Raw genomic sequence first — 27,492 nt, 5'->3', positions numbered from 1 at the left:
ATCCGCAGTTGAGGGTCGCGCGATGGCGATCAGCATCCGCAGTTGAGGGTCGCGCGATGGCGATCAGCATCCGCAGTTGAGGGTCACGCGATGGCGATCAGCATGCGCAGGTGAGCTAGTAGCTGGCGAACCATGTTCCTTCAGAAGAGTTGGAGAATGTTGGCGTGCCGGCTGTAACACACGTGGGCGAACCGGAGATCGCCGAGAGACAGGTGATCGATGGTGAGCTGATGATCGCTGGCGAGCTGATGATCGCTGACGAGCTGATGATCGCTGACGAGCTGATGATCGCTGACGAGCAGAAGGCTACGCGTGGAAGCCTGCGTATAGAAGAAGAGTCCTTGACCCCGACCTGAACCGAAGTTCTAGATCGCGAGGGCGAACGTGGGCGCACAGGGCGCGTAACAGGAACCAACAGGAACAGCAGGGATGATCATCATGAAAGCGCTGACGAACAGGAGAGCGCTGATGAGCAAAAGAGCGCCTGTGCGTTAACACTAAGCAGGAGCAGAAGAGAACACAGCAGAAGGGCGCGCAGGGAAACCCTGACACGCAAGGGAAGAACCCCCGTGGGAGGCAACCCTTTGCCCCGAAGGGATCGTTGTCCGCCGGGAGACTGATGTCCGTCGGAAGACCGCTGTCCGTCGGGAAGACCGCTGTCCGTCGGGAAGACCGTTGTCCGTCGGGAAGACCATTGCCCGTAGAAAGACGAGATCAGACTGCTGTCCATTTGCACCAAGGCGGAAGATCGAGAAAAAGGAGTGTAGACTGCAAACGGAGATTCAAAAGGGCGCCTCAAGCACCCTTATAGGGAGATGAGAGGCCCTTACGACGAGGCGGACGGTGGGCCTTACGGCGAGGGAGGCCAACAGCAACAGAAGAAACCTCTGAAGAGGAGTCTCTATAAGTGTACTCTCTCGCGAACGAAAGAGAAACACTTCGTAGAAGAGACTGGTCAGCAGTGACCTAAAAGGAGCAATCCTCCGAAGAGGAGCTCCTGCAGTTGCCCAGCCCCTTGAGCGAAACTGCAGGTGTGACCGCTCAGCACCAAGAGCATAGTCCCACGAAAAAAAAGGCAAGAGGAGAACCCTCCATAAGGGGAAAAACTCAAGCCTGGACAGGAAAAACTTCCCTCGGAAGAAAAGTTACCTGCCCAAGGAGGCAAGCCACCTGAGAGTTCTAAAATGAACTGGAGAGCTGTCCGTCATCACGGGAGTACTTCCAGTAGAAGGAGACACGCCCCTGACGAAAACACAAGGGGGGAGGCAGCAACAGCCGAATCCCCAGGACTCAACAAGACAGCTCACACCGTTGCCATATTACAGAAACGAACTAGATCGGTAACTGTAAAATAATAAAACAAAAAAACATTAGTACACATTCATTCCCCCGGGAAGGCTCCGAAGAGGAATCCCGAGGGAAAGGAAACAAGAATTACACAACAGGCACGTGCCCTCACAACCACTTACACTCACGGAAGGAGAGCTGTAACCAAAACAGAATTATAACAATTATAATTATGTAACTATGTAATTATGTAATTTAAAAATGAATGAACACTAAAGAAAGAACGAAAAGCCCGAAAGGAATCGTTCTACAAAGCTGAAAAATCAACAAATACAATTAGATTCATAAACTAATTGAGACAAACGTACGGCGTAGCAACCCCCCCACGCAGAAAGGAAGCTACAAGGGCGTAGTAACACGTAGTAAAAGGGTGAACGACCTCAAGAGAGAGAGAGAGAGAGAGAGAGAGAGAGAGAGAGAGAGAGAGAGAAAGACATAAGTCAAACTCGATCGCCACCCATAACCCAGTGGCGGCCAACTGCCGAGGACACCACGTGGATAAGTACACTACACACACAAATCTGAAAAGGAAACTTACTGATTTCTATACTCAAATATGTATACAAACATGAAAACATGTTTACATATATATTGAGTAAATGAAAAGTAAGCGATTAAGTAAAGACAAAACAAACAATGGCTGCCAAGAGAGGACCAAGACAGAGACGTCTGTCACAGTCCGAGCCTAAAGTGAAAGTGAGCATTCATCTGTGTGTGAGGGAGGGGAGGGGTAGCTAGCTACCACTCCCCTACCCCCCCCCCCCCCCCCGCTAACTAGCGCGGGGGTAATACACCCTCGTTAAATTCTAATGGCTCGCCATTTCAGCTGCGCTAAAAGGTAAACCCTGTGTAAATAGCGTGGTTTGTATTTCGGTTACGGAACAACTAGGTTTTGCATCCTTCGACGAGGACAAACTCTTTCTTCCCGGAAAGTGCGTAAGATTCCAGAGGAAGAGCTAGGATTGTATGCGACTTGCGCTGGATTGCTCTCCAGCTTGAGCATCGCGACACAGCTGCTGCGAGGGTAAGACCTGTTCTCGTGCATTCATGACGAGTAACTTCCTAGTCGAGTAGAAAGGGAAAACGTAAAACGCCAACCTCGTCAGGGAACTGCGTCCTATTACGCAGATAAATGTCACAAGATCCGTGATGCCATAGCGATGACGAACTGATCGCTTCAAGACATACAAACTTCGCTTTTCTCAAGAGACTACGTCACATGGTTGTAACATCATAGTTCGTCAATTGGAATCGAAGATAAACAGCTTTACTTCGTCATTCCAAAGCGGAGACGGAACGTCTTGGACTGCATCGACAGGATCGCTCGGTGGAACATATGTTTAGCGCACAAGATCCGCGATATACCTCAGCCTTCCGACATTCCTTCTCCCAGGGGTTGGGAAGTAAGGAAGAGGTGTCGGGCTAGGAGTAAGAAGGACACGAACAAACACATCCTCCTGTGCACTGTGCTATGTTTACAAGTCACTGAACAATAGCGTTTTTAATTATAATACATTAAATCATAAAAGATCTACCCGTGGTGGGAGATATACTCTTACGCTCTATTCTCATAAAGGCCTTAAGGCACTTCCTGCTGTTGCAGCTGCAGGCGCTGCTGCACCAACCTCTACAGTTAGGTTCGTTATGCTGCAATGAGGACGCGTTATTGCACTGACCATTAACACTGTCTCTTTACACTGTTACTCTTCTGAGAAAGATTTAATGTTAATTTATTTATTTTTTTATTTCCTTATTGAGCAATCTTTCCCTATAGGAGCCCTTTGGGTTAAAGCATCTTGCTTTCTCAACTAGGGTTGTAATAATAATAATAAAATAAATAGAGACACCTTCAACGCAATTAGCGAAAACTCTGAAGTCAGAACGAGGAGCAGCAGGTAAAAAATAAAAGGGAAACTTCAGAAAAACTCCCATGAGTTGCTGAAAGTCACTCCCTTCTTCCTACAAGTCTCTATCCAAGGAAGGGAAGCCTTGTTTCCTAGGAGTCCACTCCTTAGGATTCTGAATTCTGACCTCAATGCTTAGAGGTTTTAATTCTAACTCTCCCAACCAAGAATTAGCCAAGCAGGCCTTGGTCCGAGAATTTATCTTTCTAGTTAAGATTTATTTCTTAATATGGCGCCTGGCGCAACAATGTCCCAACGCTAGACGGTCATGGTCATGTAGACATCAAAGTCTATTGTCATAGATAGCAAAGTGTCTGCACTGACGCTGACGCTCCACTCTGCTGTCTGTCATGTCGCTTGGTAGCATGCTCTGCTGCCTGGGGATCGTCGGCACGCCTGGATAGGCTGACACTAGGCGCTATGAGCAGTCGATTAGCGTTGAGAAGCAGGTACTCAAATCGATGCATCCACCTTCTCCCACCGTTGAACATTGCGGCTGGTAAGCCGCCTGTGCGACAACGAGTCATCACCGGAATAGGCAAGTTGCCTGTGCAACCACGTCATAACCGGAATCATGACACCCAACCGCACTGCCAACGGTAGGCTGACAAGAATGCATAAACGAATATAGTTGCTGTTTCATGTCTAACAGCAAAGACCAATTAAGATCAATCTTAGGCGACACGTATGCAGCATTTTCAAACACGAATCCGCCTTCTTCGTCGATTCCATAGCGTTCCCCACTGTCGGCAGACAAACACCCATCTGGTGGAAGCGGCGGCACTACGTCCGCGCCGCATGAATCGTAACACGCAGAATGATTCTAATTTTGTTTTCATCTTCGCGCCTGAAGCGAGCCCTCGCTAAATGTTAGAAAACACTATTACCTCGCTTTAACTATAGCGAGGGTGAGCGTTCTGGGGATCGACAGAAAATGCTTGAGGGGACTTCTGTTCGGGTCTTACAAGACAGTAAACGCCAGGCTACGCCTCTCGAGTCCTTTCGCTATTCGACCCTGGGTCCGGGAGCTTGGAGGTCTAAGGCTAGGATAATGACAGGTCCGAACGGAAGCACCCTCCAATGAAGTGAATAAATTTCACTGCACTAATTTAGCACTATAAATTTGAATTTTACTCTTTGGTAAAAATTATATTTTCACAATTATTTAAAACCAAAGTATACACGCTCTCAAACAAAATGACCCCCGTAGAGAGAGACTTACTATGTCAATGGTTTGAATGGGAATGGTAAAGTCACTGAATCCCATATAAATGCAACATAATATTAAATATAAAATGTTACCTTAATAGATATAAGAAAAGAATATCTCTATAAATCAAAACAAACCCTTACATTAAGGGGTTCCAATAAAAGGCAAATTATCACCCGTAACCATTGGAACATCTACAATTAATATACGAACAATTTTAGTATTCCAAAAACCAGCAAGTAAACAACAGAATCGTGAGCTACATCGATGGTAAAGAATACTACGTCATATATACATTAACAGAACCGTAACTTCCTTTAATATTTGACTAAAGAAAAATACTGAAAGAACCAATTAATTGCAAATTAAAATGTTCCTTTTATATAGTACAACTTAAAAACTTGAGTTTGTAAGAGGAATGTACTATTCATAAAAGTCGCTACAAAGAGAAATCGTAATATCGTACCGATAGACTGACAACTGCGTAACATAAACTGAACGCTAGTTACTCTTTGAAAACAGATCGAAGATTATCCAAGGAAACCTATTAAATGAACAAAAATTTTCTTAAAATCCTTCAACTTAATTTATAACCTAATATTTTGTAAGAAAGTATTCACTTATCATTCTGTGTAAAAAGGCAAGTCAGACTTTTAGCTCACGTCATAAGGCTGTGACATCGTCAATGGGCTAGATGTTTACATTTCGGCATTTGCTTTCGTTAGGTTTAAAATAGGTTAACAAATTTCTAATACCACCTTTTAAGTTATAAATATGTGATCACAGATCAAACAAACAAATAAGCGAATGCCAGAACCCAAAAATTAGAATGTACACCACCAAAATACTTCTAAAATCCAGGTTAATCACGAGTGAATTCCAACACTTCCTGCTCGCAAGAGTGCAGGGAAGACAAAGTGGTTGGAATAGTTTGGCCTGTCTATCGCCAGGGCGCTAGTGTACACCTGGCATATCTGCGCTTGCCAGGAGATTTTGAATTTCTGCGGAGCGTCCAAGGGACTATAGCCATTCTTATATAACCAGCGGGTAAGTTTTATGTTTAAAAACAAAGTACTACACAATACATGAATGACATACGAACATCAATCACATCAAAATTACTGGGAAAAATACATAGCTAAAGTGTAGGCTATCCTGGGAAAACTGGGCTATGTGTGGGGAAAACAAAGTGAAGGACAGTGTTGCAAAATATCTAAACAACACGCACCTAACAGACGAAGGTGCCGTGTGATCGTCCTTATTGATTGGAGTCTTCACCTTCTGTAGCATTCCCATTTCTTAAACAATGATGCCTTCTCTCTTAGTATACCTTAAGAGACTTTTATGTACATCACACTTCCCTTAACTAAATGCCAATATAAATCAATTGTATTCCCCCTATAGCACTTACTATACATGCGGCAGCCAGTGAGTAAACAAACAGTACATATATATATATATATATATATATATATATATATATATATATATATATATATATATATATATATATATTCCCCACAAACACTTCAGCCATTTCATAACTCCATTGGCTCTAGAAAATTACTTTTATAAAAATTTCTAAGGCTTGTAGCATATAACTTTGGAAGTTTCATTTAATTCAGTACAGTTAGCAAATATGCCAGATTAAAAGGTCCCAAACTCCATTTATAAATAGTATAGGAATAATTATTCATCACTGATTTCTAAAGCAGGAAAACGATTAAGATTCCCATTCCTTTCACATATGTTGCTTAATGTTAAGTTATCATTCCCCTGCCTTTTTTAATTTTGACCAAATATACCCAACAACTTCACATAAGCAAATCCAGTTTTGACATGATATTTAACTATTATTAAGTTCCTAAGTTTTATGTAGGGAATCTGTGACTTAGGTAAAGTTTTGCTAAACCAAACGGTATAATAAACTACATTTCAAAAATGCGTTGTGAAGTAAAGCTTTGATATCTGTTCAAGTTATGTTTTGAATGAGGATTTGTTGTGTGGTAGGCTGAGTTAGGATATACCTCCATAATTTGATGTAATCTACAGCATTGTACATCAATGTGGGGCATATCCACATAATTTCATTCTATCTACAGCATTAAGTCACATTAGATGGGGGTGGGGCTGCCTTAGCCTGGCTAAGTAAATATCCAACATCCTAAGTTAGGTTAAGGTTAGTACATTTGAAAAATGTTATTTTTATTAATAAAATAAATTTTTGAATATACTTACCCGATAATCATGTAGCTGTCAACTCCGTTGCCCGACAGAATTCTATGGAGGGATACGCCAGCTATCACAATACTAGAAGGGGGTGTATTTACCAGCGCCACCTGTGGCCAGGTACTCAAGTACTTCTTGTTGACACCTCCTCAATTATTCCTCGGTCCACTGGTTCTCTATGGGGAGGAAGGGAGGGTCGATTAAATCATGATTATCGGGTAAGTATATTCAAAAATTTATTTTATTAATAAAAATAACATTTTTCAATATTAAACTTACCCGATAATCATGTAGCTGATTCACACCCAGGGGGGTGGGTGAAAACCAGTGTACAAGATTAAAGGATAGCTAAGTATCCCATATTTCATATAATCAGTTATCCACAATAACAATGAAATAATAAGTACCTGGTAAGGAAGTCGACTTGAACCGTTACTCTGCCTTTAATAAGATCGTCTTCCTTACTGAGCGCAGCGTTCCTCTTGGGAGGCTGAATCAACTCAAAGGTGCTAAAGTATACAGGGCTGCAACCCATACTAAAGGACCTCATCACAACCTTTAACCTTGGCGCTTCTCAAGAAAGAATTGACCACCCGCCAAATCAACAAGGATGTGGAAGGCTTCTTAGCCGACCGTACAACCCATAAAAAGTATTCAAGAGAAAGGTTAAAAAGTTATGGGATTATGGGAATGTAGTGGCTGAGCCCTCGCCTACTACTGCATTCGTTGCTACGAATAGACCCAGGGTGTAGCAGTACTCGTAAAGAGACTGGACATCTTTGAGATAGAATGATGCGAACACTGACTTGTTTCTCCAATAGGTTGCATCCATAACACTCTGCAGAGAACGGTTCTGTTTGAAGGCCACTGAAGTAGCCACAGCTCTCACTTCATGTGTCCTTACCTTCAGCAAAGCAAGGTCTTCTTCCTTCAGATGAGAATTTGCTTCTCTAATCAGAAGCCTGATGTAGTAAGAAACTGAGTTCTTAGACATTGGTAGAGAAGGCTTCTTGATAGCACACCATAAGGCTTCTGATTGTCCTCGTAATGGTTTTGACCTTTAGATAGTACTTAAGAGCTCTAACTGGGCAAAGTACTCTCTCCAGTTCGTTCCCCACCATGTTGGACAGGCTTGGGATCTCGAACGACTTAGGCCAAGGACGGGAAGGAAGCTCGTTTTTAGCCAAAAAACCGAGCTGTAAGGAACATGTAGCCGTTTCAGATGTGAAACCTATGTTCCTGCTGAAGGCGTGGATCTCACTTACTCTTTTACCTGTTGCTAAGCACACGAGGAAAAGAGTTTTTTAATGTGAGGTCCTTAAAAGAGGCTGATTGGAGCGGTTCAAATCCTGATGACATTAGGAACCTTAGGACCACGTCTAGATTCCAGCCTGGAGTGGACAACCGACGTTCCTTTGAGGTCTCAAAAGACCTAAGGAGGTCCTGTAGATCTTTGTTGGAGGAAAGATCCAAGCCTCTGTGGCGGAAAACCGCTGCCAACAAACTTCTGTAACCCTTGATCGTAGGAGCTGATAGGAAGCTTACGTTCCTTAGATGTAACAGGAAGTCAGCAATCTGGGTTACATTGGTACTGGTTGAGGAAAACTGCATTGGCCTTGCACCAGCTTCGGAAGACTTCCCATAAAGACTGATAGACTCTGAGAGTGGATGTCGTCCTTGCTCTGGCAATCGCTCTGGCTGCCTCCTTCGAAAAGCCTCTAGCTCTTGAGAGTCTTTCGATAGTCTGAAGGCAGCCAGATGAAGAGCGTGGAGGTTGGGTGTACCTTCTTTACGTGAGGTTGACGCAGAAGGTCCACTCTAGGAGGAAGAGTCCTGGGAACGTCGACCAGCCATTGCAGTACCTCAGTGAACCATTCTCTCGCGGGCCAGAGGGGAGCAACCAACGTCAGCCGTGTCCCTTTGTGAGAGGCGAACTTCTGAAGTACCCTGTTGACAATCTTGAACGGCGGGAATGCATACAGGTTGAGATGGGACCAATCCAGCAGAAAGGCATCCACGCGAACTGCTGCTGGGTCTGGAATCGGAGAACAATACAAGAGGAGCCTCTTGGTCATCGAGGTAGCGAATAGATCTATGGTTGGCTGACCCCACAGGGCCCAAAGTCTGCTGCAAACATTCTTGTGAAGGGTCCACTCTGTGGGGAAGACCTGACCCTTCCGGCTGAGGCGATCTGCCATGACATTCATATCGCCCTGAATGAGCCTCGTTACCAGCGTGAGCTTTCGATCTTTTGACCAAATGAGGAGGTCCCTTGCGATCTCGAACAACTTCCTCGAATGAGTCCCTCCCTGCTTGGAGATGTAAGCCAAGGCTGTGGTGTAGTCGGAGTTCACCTCCACCACCTTGTTAAGCTGGAGGGACTTGAAGTTTATCAAGGCCAAATGAACTGCCAACAACTCCTTGCAATAGATGTGAAGTGTCCTTTGCTCCTGATTCCATGTTCCCAAGCATTCCTGTCCGTCCAGTGTCGCACCCCAGCCCGTGTCCGATGCGTCCGAGAAGAGACGGTGGTCGGAGGACTGAACAGCCAATGGTAGACCTTCCTTGAGAAGAATGCTGTTCTTCCACCACGTTAGAGTAGACCTCATCTCTTCGGAAACAGGAACTGAGCCCGTCTCTAGCGTCATGTCCTTTATCCAGTGAGCAGCTAGATGATACTGAAGGGGGCGGAGGTGGAGTCTCCCTAACTCGATGAACAGGGCCAGCGATGAAAGTGTCCCTGTTAGACTCATCCACTGCCTGACTAAGCATCGGTTCCTTCTCAGCATGCTCTGGATGCATTCTAGGGCTTGGAAGATTCTTGGGGCCGACGGACAAGTCCGAAAAGCTCGACTCTGAAGATCCATACCCAAGGAGACAATGGTCTGGGATGGAACGAGCTGAGACTCCTCAAAATTGACCAGGAGGCCCAGTTCCTTGGTCAGATCCATAGCCCTTTTGAAAATCTCCAGACAGCGACGACTTGAGGGAGCTCTTAAAAGCCAGTCGTCTGACGGAGCCGGACACAAGATCATGATACTGCTGCACAGTCTGTAAACTGTCAATCATGGGCAAGCGAGGAAGTACAGTGACAACCCGAATCTGTCTAGACTGTCTGGGTCGTACAGACAACTCCTTAACGGGTTGCTGAGGTTGCCCACTGCGTCACAACAAGTCCCTTCTGTTGGTTGTTGAACGTCTTCCCCGTGACACATTGACTCCGTAAACAAAAAATCCTCTAACAAGGACTAAGCTTGGACTGCATGTCATGCAACACAGCTCAAGGTCTATGGGAGCAGGTGTGGTAACAGACGGGATTAGCGGCTGAAGTGTAACCATTACCTTCCCTGTAAGCATGTTATGCTTAAATAAAAGTCCATAAGAGGTTATGCAGCTAAAGGCTCCCTCCAAATGACAGAGTCCTCAAGGGAATATCAGAAGGAGGGAGAAAAGAACTTTCTCATCTACAGGGACCTTATCCTAGAAAAGCTAAGTTCTCTGAGTGAGGGTTCACTGGTGCAAAGCAGCAGACTAGAAGGCAACGTTATGAAACTGCTTGACAGTCTAGTGAGTTGGCAACAACCCAAGATGTGTTGAGAAGCATGCGGTAAGGTATGCAGAGCATGATGTATGCAGAGTATGCCTAATGCAGAGCATGCTGTATGCAGAGCATGTTGTATGCAGAGCATGCTGAATGCAGAGCATGCTGAATGCTGAGCATGTAGTAAGTAGAGCCTGCTGTAAGCAGAGCCTGCTGAAAGGAAAGCAGAGCGTGTGCATGGCGTTTAACATTTCTCAGAAATTCCATGACCAGTGCTAGAGTGCTTTATGTATGCTTGCATGGGGTTTAAACCATGGTATGCTGAACAGCAGAGTCAGAACGAGCTGGAACAACAACAGAGGTTTCCTCAACTTGAGGGAAAACCTGAGGTTCAGACTGCATAGGCTGAACAACAGACGGAGCAGAAGGCAGGTGCAAGGGTGAAGGAGGTTGACTCCTAGCAAGAGTTGCACCCAAGGATTGCACCAGCTGAGCGGAGGACGGAGGCGGAGTAGTCCGTTCCTGTTCCTGAGAGATGAGTGGAGCATGAGAAGGTTGAGGCTGCGCAGAACAAGGTAAAGTTCTAGCAAGCTGAGGCTCCTGAGGCGCAAGTGCATGGTGTAGATGAGGTTGCCTAGATGAGGGTTGAACTCGGTGCAGCGCTGGTTGAGCAGACAGACTCACGGAGGGGAGAGGTTGTTGTACCCCAACCGAGAGTTGCACCACTGGTGGAGCAGCAAGGGGAGGAGGAGGAAGAGTGTAACTCTCCTGATCCCAAAGCAAGGGTTGCCTTAAAGAAGGCTGAGGCTGAACAACACTGTGAACAGCAAACTCCGAAAGTGGTTCAACATCGTACGCCTGGCAGATGGTGCTGCGACCAGGCGGAGCAGGTGCAGGCTGGGCGAGCACAGGCGGAGCAGGTGCAGGCTGGGCGAGCACAGGTGCAGCGAGAACAGGTGGAGGGAGTGCAGGAGGTGCAACACTCTCAGCCCGACACTCACGCATCAAGTCCGAAAGCTGTGCTTGCATGGACTGTAGTAGAGTCCACAACATCATACGCCTGGCAGATGGTACTGTGATCAGGCGGAGCGAGTGTAGGAGGAGGGAGTGTAGGCGGAGGCGGAGGAGCAACACTCTCAGCCCGACACTCACTCATCAAGTCCGAAAGCTGTGCTTGCATGGACTGTAGTAGAGTCCACAACATCGTACGCCTGGCAGATGGTACTGTGATCAGGCGGAGCGAGTGTAGGAGGAGGGAGTGTAGGCGGAGGCGGAGGAGCAACACTCTCAGCCCGACACTCACTCATCAAGTCCGAAAGCTGTGCTTGCATGGACTGTAGTAGAGTTCACAACATCGTACGCCTGGCAGATGGTGCTGCGACCAGGCGGAGCAGGTGCAGGCTGGGCGAGCACAGGCGGAGCAGGTGCAGGCTGGGCGAGCACAGGTGCAGCGAGAACAGGTGGAGGGAGTGCAGGCGGTGCAACACTCTCAGCCCGACACTCACGCATCAAGACCGAACGTTGTGACTGTATGGACTGCAGTAGAGTTAACTTGGGGTCGGCAGACACTAAGTTCTGCTGAGGTAAAGCCTTAACAGCAGAGATCTGTTGTGGCAGAACCTTACTCCTCTTAGTCGGAGTGTAATCAACTGATGACTGAGGAGAGTCAGAGCTAACCCAATGACTGCATTCGGGTTGTGAACTTTAACTTCGTACGTCTGGCATAGGTCTGGACTTAACGTTTAAGAAGTCTTGAGACCTGAGACCAGCGTTACTCTGCCTTTATTTTCTCCCCTAATCTCTTCTGCAGACGAGCAAAATAAGGGCTCAATCGTCTGCGGGTGGGAGTGACGGTCTCGGTAAGACACGCCCACAACCACCGAGAATACTTCTGTGCGCCGATCAAGGCCTGCTGAACCCTTATGCCCTTCGACATTGCTTCTCCCCTGGGCTTGGGAGCTTGCAAGAGGTCCCGGACTGGGAGGACGACTGGCGCGCACAAAAGTACCCTCACGCACTAATCACTTATCACTTTGATTTCTGTTTGCACTTATTTCACTGAACTCGAAACTTTAAGTGGTTTGTACCTGAAATACGCAATTCTATCCTTTCTCAAAGTTAGTAATTGCGAAAACAGAATTACAATGTAACAGAAAAATCTAATGAAAGATAAATCAGTGGTTGGAAAGAGACTAAACACTAGATCACTCTAGAAACGTTTAGTTTCTTCCCCTAAAGAGACTAGGGAGAAGAGCAAAAAAACGATAACGACGTTACTCGTACGCCTGGCAGGCTTGAATGAAACGTTTATCCTCTTTCTCCCTCCGTCTCTATCTCTCTCTCTCTCTCTCTCTCTTGACTTAGAACCTGAGAGAAGAGCCCAATCATATATATCGTTAAAACATATTATTGTTAAAGGAAAAAAACTGAAAAGTTCCTTTATTAGGATCAAAACCATTAAGTTAAGAAAGAATGAACAAAACGCTAGACACGGTTACTCTTACTGCAACGTGAAACCGTGAACATTCTTTCTCTATCGTAACGATAGAGTGCAAGTTGAACGTTCTGAACGTCAACAACTGCAGAGACAAAACAAAACGTTAGTTCAGCTTTGAAAACAGTACGAGACTGTCAAAGAAAATCTTTCAAACTCTGTGGCGGAAATAGCATAATATGTTAACAGGTAAAACCGAAATGACGGGCTCAAAGTTTATTAACTTCGGTAAAAGACCGCCTACTATTAGGAAGGTCGAATATAAACAAATATAAAAATTAATTTTAATGAGTTTATAATAAAAGGAAGTTAATCGAAGAGGCCTATAAGAGGCGGAGAGATATAAAATAAATCTATAACTTTTGTTAAGCAAAATTAAGAAAGAGAGTCTATACTCTCTTAGACACCAACACTTCCGTCTAAGGGAAGGGTCGGCCATTGAAAGGTGAACGAGAGTTCATACTCTCTCGTCACCAAAATTAATCAAATTAATTCCAAAAGCTAACTAAGCTAATATAGAAGTTTTCCAGTAAAGCGACAGCCGAAATCAAAGAGAAATACTTCACCAAAGTCGTGAAAATACTCCAAGAACATAAGCGTATCCCAGAACGTCTTGCCGGAAGCACGACAGAGGAATAATTGAGGAGGTGTCAACAAGAAGTACTTGAGTACCTGGCCACAGGTGGCGCTGGTAAATACACCCCCTTCTAGTATTGTGATAGCTGGCGTATCCCTCCATAGAATTCTGTCGGGCAACGGAGTTGACAGCTACATGATTATCGGGTAAGTTTAATATTGAAAAATATAGCACCACTAATAATATTTGACTACCTACACAGTTTAATTGGGTATTGGCAAAAAATAATTCACATTTTTGCATATTTCTAATAGTTCAACATCATATAATGAAAGAAAATGTCAATATTATTTAATCATGAACTTGAAAAAAAAAAAATATATTACTAATATAGCCAAATTGTAACTGCAGTTGGAAAAGCAGAATGCTTTAAGTCAAGGGGCTAATAGGAAATTGACCTACGCCTATTTTGGCCCTAGTTTCATGTAAATCAAATAGAAATTGACCTATGATATAGGAAAAAGATTTTTAAAATCTTTTACCTTGACCTTGATCATTTAAACCGCAGTAATATTACGATCGAGTATCACCCAGCGCTCTTGTTATAATTAATATTTTGTCAGGTACACCACATGAAAATACTCATTGGCAATCAGAATCTACATACATTATAATTACACCATCTGATTGGTCCCTGATGGAAAACATTAGTCATGCATCTACAGGGTCGCCAGCTCATTTTCAAATCACTAAGCCTGGTTTTCGTTGGCTTGGCCTACGTCTTTAGTTCACTTGTGGCGACCCTTCGTATAAGTTGTGAGTTTACCCTACACGAAGCTATAAGACTATTTTTAGCAAACCACCAAGAAACGTTAAAATTTCTATGTAGGCTACCTAGACTGAGTGGTCATTCCCCCCAACCAGAACCTAGTGGCCTTATCCAACATGCAGGACCCTGTGGGGTATCTCAAACCATCGTGCCAGTTTTTTCGGTAATTTTTTACAACACCACGCTCTCCATTTACTCCAAAATAATGCAATCCTGCCGTTCTCATCTTCTTGCACAGTAATTAGGTGGTTATTTAAATTCTGGGAAAGCAATAATTAGCAAGATATGTTGAGGAAAGGGGAGGGGGTTATAAAAAGAAAATAGCTCAGTTTCCACAACAAACGACTGGAAACTGATATGTCAACATAGTCAACTTAGTTAAGCAAACAGAATTCGTGATGCCAGCGTACATAAACAGAAGTTTGTGATGCCAGTGTACACTTGATATACTGTATATTCAATATATACTTAATTAAAAATAGATTAATTACTCAAAAGTGTCCAGAAAAAATTCAATTTACAAATAGTGACACTTTTAAGTAACCACTCAATTTTTGATTAAGTATATTTTGAATATACAGCATATCAAATGTACGCTGGCATAACAAAATTCTGTTTATGCACGCTGGCATCACAAATTCTGTTTGGTTGACTATGTTGACATATCAGTTCCAAGTCGTTTGGTGAGGAAACCGAGCTATTCTATTTTTATAACCCCTTCCCCTTCCCTCAACATATCTTGCTAATTATTGCTTTCCCAGAATTTGAATAACCACCTAATTACTGTGCAAGATGATGAGAACTGCACGATTACATTATTTGTGAGTAAATGGAGAGTGTGGTGTTGTAAACAATTACCGTTTTTTCTACTGATTTTGTATACTCTGACTCTGACTTTTAAGGCAAGTCACAAAGATTTGAGGCTCGGTGTAAACTTAGGATACGACAAAATACTCACTCACACACGGTAAACGCGCATAGCACAATATGTACAGCTTGCCAGAACATACGAGCAGTGATGTAATGTTTAACAGTGTTAACAGTGATCGAAGCGAGCCATAGTGGAGCGAAAACCAGTATGTGAATAATTCATTAGTTTATTAACCAACATATTCTTAGAGCAAGGCTCAGTGTAAACTAACGATACGACAAAATACTCGCCACTACGCGGGCAAACGAGCGTAGCCCAATCTGTACCATTTGCCAGAACATAGGAGTAGTGATGTAATGATTAATTGCGTGGGAAGCGAGCCATGGCGGAGAAAAGACTACTATGTATATAATTAGTATGTTCATTAACGAACATACTCGTAGATACAAGTATTTAGAGAAGTTTACGTTTGATAGAAAAAGGGCCAGAGGGTGATTCAGTGAATAGTGTTCCTCATTATGCATGAAAATTTTATTTGTTAGTTTTCCTGTTTTGTTGGTTTCCACCATTAATTTCTTACAGAGTTCATTATTTTTCATTATCCCAGCTGAAGGTAATAACATCAGGACACAACAAAGCAGGAAAACTAATGGAAAAAGGGAGTTTTCATACATATGTGGCTGGGTGGGACTATCGTAATATAACCTATAGCACTATATCGACAAATTAATTATGCATATATTGGTACTAGTTTCATGCAAACTGAATAAAATTTGACCATGATGCAGCAAAGACTTTTTTCACCCAATTATGTATATCACAAGATAGACAATTGAATCGTGCACATTTTGGTCCTAGTTTCAATCAAAACGGAGACAAATTGACTACGATATACTGTAGAAAAGTGATATTTTATACCTTTAATCCAATCACTTCCAAAATCTACTGACATTGTCCCAGGATCACGACCAATCATCCCACCAGATTTCATGAGATTAGGTCAAACAGTGTTTGAGTTAGACAACCCACAAACAAACAAATACCAAAGCATGACCTTCTGGTGAAGGTAACAAAAATAAATGACTCACTATGGAAGTATCCCATGAACCAATGGTTATAAATATTTCAAAGTTCCACATTCTAATGAAACTAACCTAATATTTATTTTATTCTACATTAGACTTGGCCATTGGTAAAATGTCTTGGCCTATGACTGCCCATTGAAAACGTAGAAGGCCTACCAGAATTGCAAACTAATATTTATCCTTTGTTCTATCAGGAAATAATAGTAAACATAACTTAAAATACCTGATCTGGTGTCTAAATTAACGGTACCAACATTTGGGGAAAAATTGTGACGTTGAATTGCCAAAAAAATGTAAACATGAGAGATGATCCTGTCGTTGCCTTCCTCTAACAACGACCGGGCCGGGGAGTTGGGCAGGGTTGCAAGGTTTTCTAAATGAGAAAAGGCCAACTTCTGATCAACAGAAGCTCTAAAATGCCAAACCATTAACAGAAAAAGGCCAGATATATAGTACTTAAGGCCCGCCTTCATATTACTAATGGCCAACCAATTTCTTTAAAAAAGGCCAAATTTGAGTTTTTTTTGGCCTGTAAATGGCCAAACTGGCAACCCTGGAGTCGGGGACTAATGACTCAGACGAGTGCGGAGCAATACATTCGGCAGGAATATTGGAACGTGAAAATTAAAGAACACTATTTAAACGTATTTTGCTTTTGCATAGACTTGAATAGAGAGAGAACAAAATATTATAAATTAAACGCATGCTTAACTTGGCTGGATTTACCATTAGCTGGAGAAAAAATCATGAACTACTTCTCTGACTTCTTTCTCGGATTTTTTTCGAATTCTATGCAAGGAGTCAAGACACCACATAAAGAAATGCATACATTCATATGCCCTTGTACACGCGCAGATCACACAAGCAGTATCTATATATATATATATATATATATATATATATATATATATATATATATATATATATATATATATATATATATATATAATCTGTTCATTGCGGGTAAAATGCTGCAAGAACCCAATAATATTTATGTTAAACAGCAACGACCCGGTTCCTACCTATCGTACAATATGTCCTGGAAGATAACTAATAGGTGACTAGGGACAATTAACTTTGTTCCAGAATAAAAATGGTTAACCGTCTCTCTCTCTCTCTCTCTCTCTCTCTCTCTCTCTCTCTCTCTCTCTCTCTCTCTCTCTCTCTCTCTCTCTCTCTCTCTCTCTCTCTGTATATATATATATATATATATATATATATATTATATATATATATATATATATATATATATATATATATATATATATATATATATATATATATATATATATATTATTTTTTTCTAGGAACTCACTTAATATGAGTGAAATCATGAACTATTGCAAGATTTATAACAGAAAATATCGTTTGGTGTTTGTATTTTTTGCTAAAGTAAATAAAATAAAATGAGTCGATCTATTCTCCTGTGGCTGTGTTGATGCTAGTCCAGATTTTGTCAGAATGGACAACTCCTCAGTGCACTTAAAAAGTTTAAATGTCGTTCATGAATGGCAGAGGCAAGGGTCAGTAACAATGCCCAATCAAGCAGGAGAATGTCCTAGAAACTGACCATATATACCATATGATCAGTGGCCAAGCCCCCTCTCCATCCAAGATGGGACCAGGTAGGGCCAGCCAATAGCTGCTGATGACTCAGCAGACAGAATTATAGCCTCCCCCAAACCCCACATCCTTAGCTCACAAGTAAAATAAAGGTCGCTCATGAACGGCAGAGGCAAGGGACAGTGGCATTGCCCTATCAAGCAGGACAATGCTCTAGAAACTGACCATATATACCATATGATCAGCGCCCAAGACCCTTCTCCATCTAAACTGGGTCCAGGGACGGCCAGGCAATGGCTGCTAATGACTCAGCAGATAGACCTATAGACTCCCCAAAATCCCCCTTCCTTAGCTCACAAGGATGATGATGTTATAGCGACCAAAGGAACTAACGAGTATGACCAGGACTCGAACCCCAGTCAGTCGTTCACCAGTCAGGGACGTTACCACATCGGCCACCACAACCTTAAATGGAAATGGAACGGAAAGAACTGGTAGGTCATACGTACATAACTACTCAGACAAGAGACTTCATTTATTAGCAGGAACAGATTTCTGCAGATCTATAGAATTCCCTAACATAATAATTCCAATGGACGAGCATTCATTTTTTTCAGATGTACTAAAAAATAATCTCAATAAATAAATAGATATATATATATATATATATATATATATATATTTATATATATATATATATATATATATATATATATATATATATATAAGATTTATCTAATGTATGAAATAAAGAGATTCGCTAATTGTGTATCTGGTTGGATGAAATCAAGGTCTATATATACCGTGGATGAAATTATGTCCACTTCTGTGAGTCCTCCCAGTCCGATTTCTCGTCAGCAGACTCCATACTGAGTCCTTAATCACTCTTATCGTGATCAATTTCCTTCCCTTGTATGGAAACTTCATTACTTCCCAAATTCCATTAGTCACTTCCCAACATTAATCCATCATCTAGAAACCTTCTGACGACAGAGCTGCTGTGACCTGATTAATTGCTCAATTCTTAGGACTTTTAACTTTTTTCTTTTTTTTTTTTGAAGAAAGCAAAACTTGTAATGGGTTATAAAGTACTTTCGTTTTATTATTATTATTATTATTATTATTATTATTATTATTATTATTATTATTATTATTATTATTATTATTATTATTACTTCCTAGTTGGAAAAGCAGGATGCTATAAGCCCAGGGGCTTCAGCTATTCTCTTCCCCTCTCTGCCATTCATGTCTGCTGCTATGAATAGCTTCTCTTTCACTGTTCTAATAGCTGCCTCAAACTCTCGTAAAAATGATTCAAACTTGTCTCTCGTGGCACGCTGTAATAGAGCTTACACCTATCATCTATCTCTCTAGTTCCACTTCCTTTCATCTAGTCTGGAGGACACAGGATATCTATCCTACTCCACTATCTCCTACAATGTTGTCATTAGAGTGCTGACACACTGAATATCTGCTCTTATCTTCCATTCTGTCACTATATGTGTGTGCATATATATATATATATATATATATATCCCATGAACACGTGTATTCCAACATAAATACAATTTGAAAACGATTCAAATTGAAGCATATTTCAATAGAATGTCACCATTTTTGTTAAAAGAGGCAAAATGTTTTTAACTTGTCCACAGTAAAAAAAACTCCTCAGCGAAAAGGTAAATGGACAGAGTTTTATATCACCAAGCGTCGAGGGATAATATACGGATTCACTGATGTCCTTATCGCAAAAAGATACGGAAGACGAGATTTTCTGTAAAGAAAAAAATAAAGTAAAAAATACATGTGGCTTGTAAAGGTGAATAGAAACTTTTTATTTTGATGAAGTGGTATTTACAGGAGTTGTATAATTCATTGAAAAACATTCAATTTTATGCTAGAACTGAACTTTTAAAAGATATATCCCTTGTTAATGGAAGAATTATTCATGTTTGATAGGATTAATTGTGTATCTATACAATATACAGCATGTAGAAAATGCAAAATATCCAAGATGAAAATATGTATTTCATTCTAGGAATTCAATTATAAAGAAAGGATATTTTGTGAAATGATAAGCATGCAGTCTTAAATTTTAATAATTTTGAAGGTTTAAAGGCGGCTCATGAATGGCAGAGCTAAGTGACAGTGACATTGCCCTAGCAAGCAGGACATTGCCCTAGAGATTGACCATATATACATATGATTTGCGCCCAAGCCTTCTCTCCACCTAAGCTAGGACTAAGGAGGGCCAGGCAATGGCTGCTAAGGACTCAGCAGATAGACCTACAGTCTTCCCCAAACCCCTCATTCTTAGCTCACAAGGATGGTGAAGTTGCAGCGACTAATGGAACTAACTAGTTAGAGCGGGACTCGAACCATAGTCTGGTCATCACCAGTCAGGGACGTTACCACGTCGGCCACCACAATTTCAATTCTTATAGAGGTCTCATTTTCCGTATAAATGATCAGTAGTTCTGGGAATGTCTCTATCCTAGAGGATAGTATGCTTTTTAAGCTGCATTTGGTTATAATTATATATAAAAAAAAAAAAAATCTTTCTACTACTATTGAAAATTATAAGTCTTTAATTCAAGTAATTAAGGTCATAATTATAAGGATGTATTTAGTCACAAATAAATCATAAGTTTTTTTTTATTAATTATTATAATTATTATTATTATTATTATTATTAGTAGTAGTAGTAGTAGTAGTAGTAGCTAAGCTACAACCCTAGTAGGCAAAGCAGGAAGCTTTAAGCCCATGGGCTCCAACAGTAAAAAATAGCCCAGAGAGGAAAGGAAATACGGAAATAAATACAATATGAGAGAAGCAATGAACAGTTAAAAACACTTTAAGAAAAATAATAACATTAAAATAGATTTTTCATATATAAACTATAAAAAAAGACCTATGTCACCCTGTTCAACATAAAAACATTCGCTGCAAGTTTGAACTGTTGAAGCAGTCATCTGGATAAACAGAATTTCTAGGAGAGAGAGAGAGAGAGAGAGAGAGAGAGAGAGAGAGAGAGAGAGAGAGTAACTCTAAAATTACTGACTACACTAACAGTATCCATTACTGCATATCCTTTACAACGTTTATAAGGCTTCCAGAGAGAGAGAGAGAGAGAGAGAGAGAGAGAGAGAGAGAGAAAATTTATAACGTTTACAACGCGAAGGCTAAAATCACCGACTACACTAACAGTATCAATTACTGAATATCCTCTACAACACTTACAATACTACTACTACTACTACAACTACTACTACTACTACTACTACTACTACTACTACTACTACTACGAGAGAGAGAGAGAGAGAGAGAGAGAGAGAGAGAGAGAGAGAGAGCCTTTATAACGTTTAAAACGCTTCTAGAAAGCTAAAAACACTGACTACACTAATAGTATCAATTATTACATATCCTCTACAACGAGAGAGAGAGAGAGAGAGAGAGAGAGAGAGAGAGAGAGCCTCTATAATGTTTACAATACTTCCAGAGAGAGAGAGAGAGAGAGAGAGAGAGAGAGAGATAGCATCTTTTTCTTCCCCATGTCTTTTTATCTTGCACCAAGTGACATTTCATAGATATATGATGCTTGGTTAAATTTTGGGAAACCGTCTGTGATCATATCGTCTCCAACATCGTCTCAAAGGGAGCGATAGTGTCATGTTTCAGTGATTTCTATCAAACCTAGGTAGTTTTTTTACTAGGGTACTTAAGGTCGGAGGTTTGGTCGTATCAGAGTGAACTGTAATGACTAAAAAAACCTACATACACCCACATACACACACACACACACACATATATATATATATATATATACACATATATATATAGGTATACAAATATATATATATATATATATACACACACACACATATATATATATATATATATATAAATATATATATACATCTATATATATATATATATATATACATATATATATATATATATATATATATGTATATATATATCCTCATCATCATCTACGCCTATTGACGCAAAGGGTCTCAGTTAGATTTCGCCAGTCATCTCTATCTCGAGCTTATAATCCTTGTGGTGGCCTATTGAAAACGTCCATGCCTGTCGTTCTTGCTTGTAATATTACCACCACTTCTAATAATAATAATAATAATAATAATAATAATAATAATAATAATAATAATAATAATAATAATAATAATTCTTATCCAATTAAAATTGTTTCTCTCGAAAAATTAAGTATGATTTTCAGAAGAATATAATGTGTTGATAAAACAATTCGTCGTTTCCCCACTATTTCTTATTGATATATAGTGTATAACATTCAACAATAACAATACAAAAAATCACACATGCCTCCAAAAATTTGTAACTTTCATTAAGAACGAGATTACAATTGTCACGGGAAACCTTGCATATACTGAACAGAGAAATTGCATTGCTAATTTCCTTATTAACCAGCTATTTATTGATATTATACAACAATTTCGCCTACGCTAATGTCTGTTGTGCGTATCACGGCGTCATTACAATACGCCTTGCTGTTCCTCTGTACGTGTTTGCTTAGTCGTTCAACTTTATGTTATTACGCCGTTTCCACTCAGTTTTACAATATACAATGGTCCCTCGAGCAAAAAGCTAGGTCGTAATTTTGATTAAATATTAATTAAGTTTTTTATTATCTTGCTACTAATTAAAATAAAATCAGTTTCATAAACTGTTTTCTTTTATTCTATAGCGCATTGCTATTTCACTTTTAGGAAATGAATTTAAACAAACCTGGTTTAATTATTTTCCTAATTAAAACAATAGTGACACTCATAATCTTTTATAATAAGAAAAATTTTTGTGTAAAATTGTTAAAATCAATATTTTGATGCGTTTGGTAACTAGATCGTTTAGCTATGTTAGAGTGAGCTGTTGACATAAAACACGTATATTCATGCATACATACATACATGCATGCATACATACATACATACATACATACATAATAGCCAGAATAAAATATTCGTTTGTAGAATTCCAAGTTTCCTTTAAATTCCCAACAGATGTAAAAACACTGAAACATTCTTAGTGTAAATAGACTAAATAATGAAAGTATTTTTCCTTGGGAATAATCACACAAAATTAATGGAAGAACTTCACTTAAAGGCTTAAAGGTCTCACATGAATTGCAGAGGCAAGGGTAAGTGACCTAGCAAGCAGGACACTGCCCTAGAGACTGACCATATATATACATATAATCACCATGGCCCAAGCCGTCTCTCTACGCAAGCTAGGACCAACAAGGGCCAGGCAATGGCTGCTGACGACTCAGCAGATAGACATATAAGCTCCCCCAAGGATGAGGTTGCAGCGACCAAAGGCACTAACGAGTTTGAGCGGGACTCGAACCCCAGTCAGGCAATCACCAGGCAAAACCGTTACCAACAGGACACCTCGACTCTTAAGGAAGAATCATGAAACATTAGTCACTGGTGACTTTGACTTCACTAATGAAGTTTGGTGAAGAGCATTTCTCTCAAGGCCAAAATGAAAGAAATAATATAATGCACAAGAAGAGATTTACGAAGTGTTCTTTTTGAAGCCCGCGGGACTTTTCAATTTATTTTATCTCTCGTCATTACATAATTAAAAAAAAGTACTTTGCAGTATTGAAATAGAAAACCATTATAATATGTAGCAAATATATATGATGGAATTGCCTGTGTGGTGAGATGTATTGAAGAAGAGGGATATCAATTATTTCTTGCCAACCATTTCTTGTCCCCAGCAGGAGACAAAGGCCTCAGGCATGTCCTTATTTACGTCTGGGGTTTGGCCAGTCTTCATCACCAACATAGGCACTGTGGATTGGTGATGGTAGGAGACTTTAGTCGCTCACAACAACCCAACCTAGTATGGATGGCCCCGATAAGTACAGCAAGAAGTGCAGCTTTGCCGATCATAGCGTTACACAAATCCTTTCACCACGTTAAGGTATCTCCACTCAAAAAGGTTGCATATATATTTATACGTATATGTATAAAGGAAAAAAGGGGTATATGTAACATTTTATATATGAAATACACTGGCCGTTCAAATGGAGACCAATGCTTTTAACGCACATAAAGGATAAAACGTCTTGTCTTAAAAGGAAAAAAGGAATGTTGCCTTACTGGAACACCATAGCTGGCACGCATTCAGACGGGGATGACCATTTTGGAAATTTACGTCACTCTTACAATAAAAAACAATGTTCCCGGATAAACAGAAGGAATTCACTTGTAATATTTTCTTTTACGGTTGGGTTCAGGAACATATCCCACCAAGGACCCATTCTTAGGGTGTCCTAATCCCGCCTACGAAATAAAATGACTGCACTATATTTTTCTGGGTTTACGGTTTTTCCTTTTATCTTCTGGCAGTACAAAAAGGTTTGTTTGGTTGATATATATATATATATATATATATGTATATATATATATATGTATATATATACTGTATATATATGTGTGTGTCTGTGTCTGTGTGTGCATGTATGCGTGTTATTTTATCTGTTTATCCTAACTGGATATAACTATAAAAATAACCATATTTTGCAATACCTATTTAATATATATGTATATATATAATATACATATATATATATATATATATATACATATATATATATATATATATATATATATAAAATAGCTATTACAAAACATGGTTATTTTTATAGTTATATCCAGTTAAGAAAAATAGATAAAATAACACGCATACATGCGCACACAGACACACACACACACACACACACACATATATATATATATATATATATATATGCATACTTGTATTTCAGCAATAACAAGTGCAACTCTTATCAGCTATCAACCTGATAAACTTGAGAAATTATTTTCTTATCAACTCTTGATGAATATCCCATCAAGTTATGAGAGAACTAATGTAAATTAAAATACTTTAATCGTTTGCGATACCAAGTTATATTTTTTTTCTTTAGTCCAAGTACAATATAGAATATCAACTGCCCAGATACAACGTGAGAATATTTTAGCTGATTTTAAAACAGGATATTATCAATTAAAAAGATATGCCCTTTTCGTCATACAATCAATAAATATAGTTTACATTGATTGTTATTACAAGTTTTTTTTCGAATGTTTTAGCTTGTAAAATACGTACCCCAAACAGATTTTTCATTCCCTTTAAGCATATAAAACCGGTCGTATCCTATATAAAAAGAAAAAAAAAAAGACAGAAGATTTTTCCTAACATTTTTTAAGCTTCCAAAATTACACCCTGGAAAATTCGTTGGAATGTTTTCTTCATCTTACTGTACAGAAAAAATTTCTTTATAAAAACTATTCTGATCCTCCTCTCGAAAGTGTTCTGACTTTTTTTAATGAGTTTTTTTTTTCCAAAAGACACAATCTTCCTCAGAGGTTTTCCCGCAGTCGCTCTATATACATCTTTGAAATATTATTATTTTATAAGGGCTGGAGGTATTCCATGGTGACTATGAAATAAAACATTGACTAGTTCAGTTCCAAGGAAAATACGAGTATAACAGTTATTTTAAAGATACTTTATTTATTTCCCTATTTTTCCCCCACTTGGGTATTTTTTCACTTTTGGAGCCCTTGGGATTATAGCATCCGGCTTTTCCAACTGGGGTTGTAGTTTAGATAATGATAATAATAATAATAATAATAATAATAATAATAATAATAATAATAATAATAATAATAATAACTGCAAATGATGATGAATACAAATATAAAAGAAAAACTTTATCAATATCAATGCTCGGATAGTTCTCTATTATTTGAACTCGCAACATAAAACATTAGCATCTGTCCGTACTACGAAATCCTTTCATCTTGTTAATAAAATTCCACTTAACTCCTTTTGGCAGTAAGTGCGATATAAATATACTTGTGCAAAATAGATCTTTCAGCCCCCTGCCGTAAAATAACAGAAAGTTCAGTTGTTGCCAAATTTTACTGCGCAAATTTCGTGCTCAGTTGCTAATGCGAACTTCGTGAAGTCCTAAAGTTTAGACGATCAGCGTAACTTATACTTTAGCCTCGATATAATGGTTAAACTTTTAAGATACTGGAGAGAGAGAGAGAGAGAGAGAGAGAGAGAGAGAGAGAGAGAGAATTTTTTTCTTGATAACTGCATAAGTATCATCACTGTAATCTATGGCCATTTTTCGTGCTATGTAATTTACTGTTACATGAGAATAATATGATGTATTAAAACAAGCAAATATTCGAAATGTGATATATATATATATATATATATATATGTGTGTGTGTGTGTGTGTGTGTGTATGCGTGTGTGTGCGTGTGTATGCCTGTGTATGCGTATGCCTGTGTGTGTATATACGTAGGGTCTTTTTATTGTTTATTTGTAAAAGATCTATTTAATATTGTTACTGATCTTATAATACGTTATTCTAATTGCTCATTACTTGACTTGTAGTTTATTTATTTCCTTATTTCCTTTCGCCAGTGGGCTGTTTTTCCATGTTGGAGCTGTTGGGCTTATAGCATCCAACTTTTTCAAATAAGGTTGTGGCTTACCTAATAATAATGATAGTATTAATAATAAAAACAACAACAACAACAAAAACAACAACAACAACAATAATAATAATAATAATAAAACTCCAGGAATCAACTTCCATATACGACCGCTAGAGTCAGGAGTGGCGCTTGCCTCCTATATTTTTCTCGTCTCTTGGCCTGATTGCTGGAAGCCTCTAATATTTCTAGCAAGAGCGAAATTGCCTTGCTCTCTATTTCCCAAATAATGCCTTGAATGCGAGTAAATTGTCGGGTAAACCTCACACGAGAAGATTGTCGGAATTAGTCCGGTACTGTTAGAGATACATTTTTTTCCCCAAGACAATGTGAGGTACATACGTGGAAACACGAAAAGGCATGTATATATATATATATATATATATATATATGTATGTATGTATACAGTACAATACATATATTTATGTGTGTATATTATATATATATACATATATATATATATAAATATATATATATATATATATATATATATCAATTTATCGATATATATACATACACACATATATATATATATATATATACATATATACATATATATATATGTGTGTGTGCGTGTATGTATGTATGTGTGCTTGTTTTCTTTATGTGTTTATGTGCCTTTGTTTGAGTGTGTTTGAATATCATATTAGGGGCCTTTGATTAAACCCTATACTGGTTAGTTTGAAATCAACATGGGCCAATGATCCTTAAACCTATTCCTCAGGCAACATGATTATCAAGAGTACCTTTAAATTTATAATAATAATCCCATTCATACTTTAAGTTAAGTGCTAAATTATTATTAAACATCTGTTTATAAATAAATAGTTATGAATAACTTGATACAAATTTGCATTGCCGTTTGCTTGGAGGTAAAGACATGTGTGGAAATTGCACAATAGGGAAAAAGACCTGAACTGATTGCAAATTTTTTGTATATTTTGCTGTTTAGTTAACAACTGAATATAACGAGTTTGAAATAGCAAATGAAGAGCAGGAATAGACCCATCCTACCAAAAGTTTATTTCCTATACTTAGAGCTAAATTATAACACTATGTAATATTCGTGCTGACAATTTCTTTGCAGATTTTACGGAAATTTTCAGTTTCGTTATTTTGGGCAAGTACTTCCTCTTTAATTATTATGTTTCATCAGCATCATCATCATCATCATCTCCTACGCCTATTGACGCAAAGGGACTCGGTTAGATTTCGCCAGTCGTCATCTCCTACTTCACGCTTCATAGTCCTAAGCCATGTAGGTCTTGGTCTTCCAAC

The 27,492-nt window shown here is 39.5% G+C and overlaps 1 long non-coding RNA gene across 1 annotated transcript in view; it reads right to left on the bottom strand.

The window, feature by feature from the left end:
* The window catches only part of LOC137616226 (uncharacterized), a 42,667-nt gene extending 26,093 nt beyond the window's left edge, over positions 1–16,574 (bottom strand). The window contains exon 1 of the long non-coding RNA XR_011039350.1: positions 16,311–16,574. This is a non-coding gene — a long non-coding RNA (uncharacterized lncRNA). The remainder of the gene's footprint in view (positions 1–16,310) is intronic.
* Positions 16,575–27,492: the final 10,918 nt, after the last annotated feature.

Source organism: Palaemon carinicauda, chromosome 22 (genome assembly GCF_036898095.1).
Source record: "Palaemon carinicauda isolate YSFRI2023 chromosome 22, ASM3689809v2, whole genome shotgun sequence".
NCBI classification, from domain to species: Eukaryota; Metazoa; Arthropoda; class Malacostraca; order Decapoda; family Palaemonidae; genus Palaemon; species Palaemon carinicauda.
The sequence above is the reverse complement of the archived record's forward strand: the minus strand, read 5'-3'. Positions and strand labels throughout refer to the sequence as shown.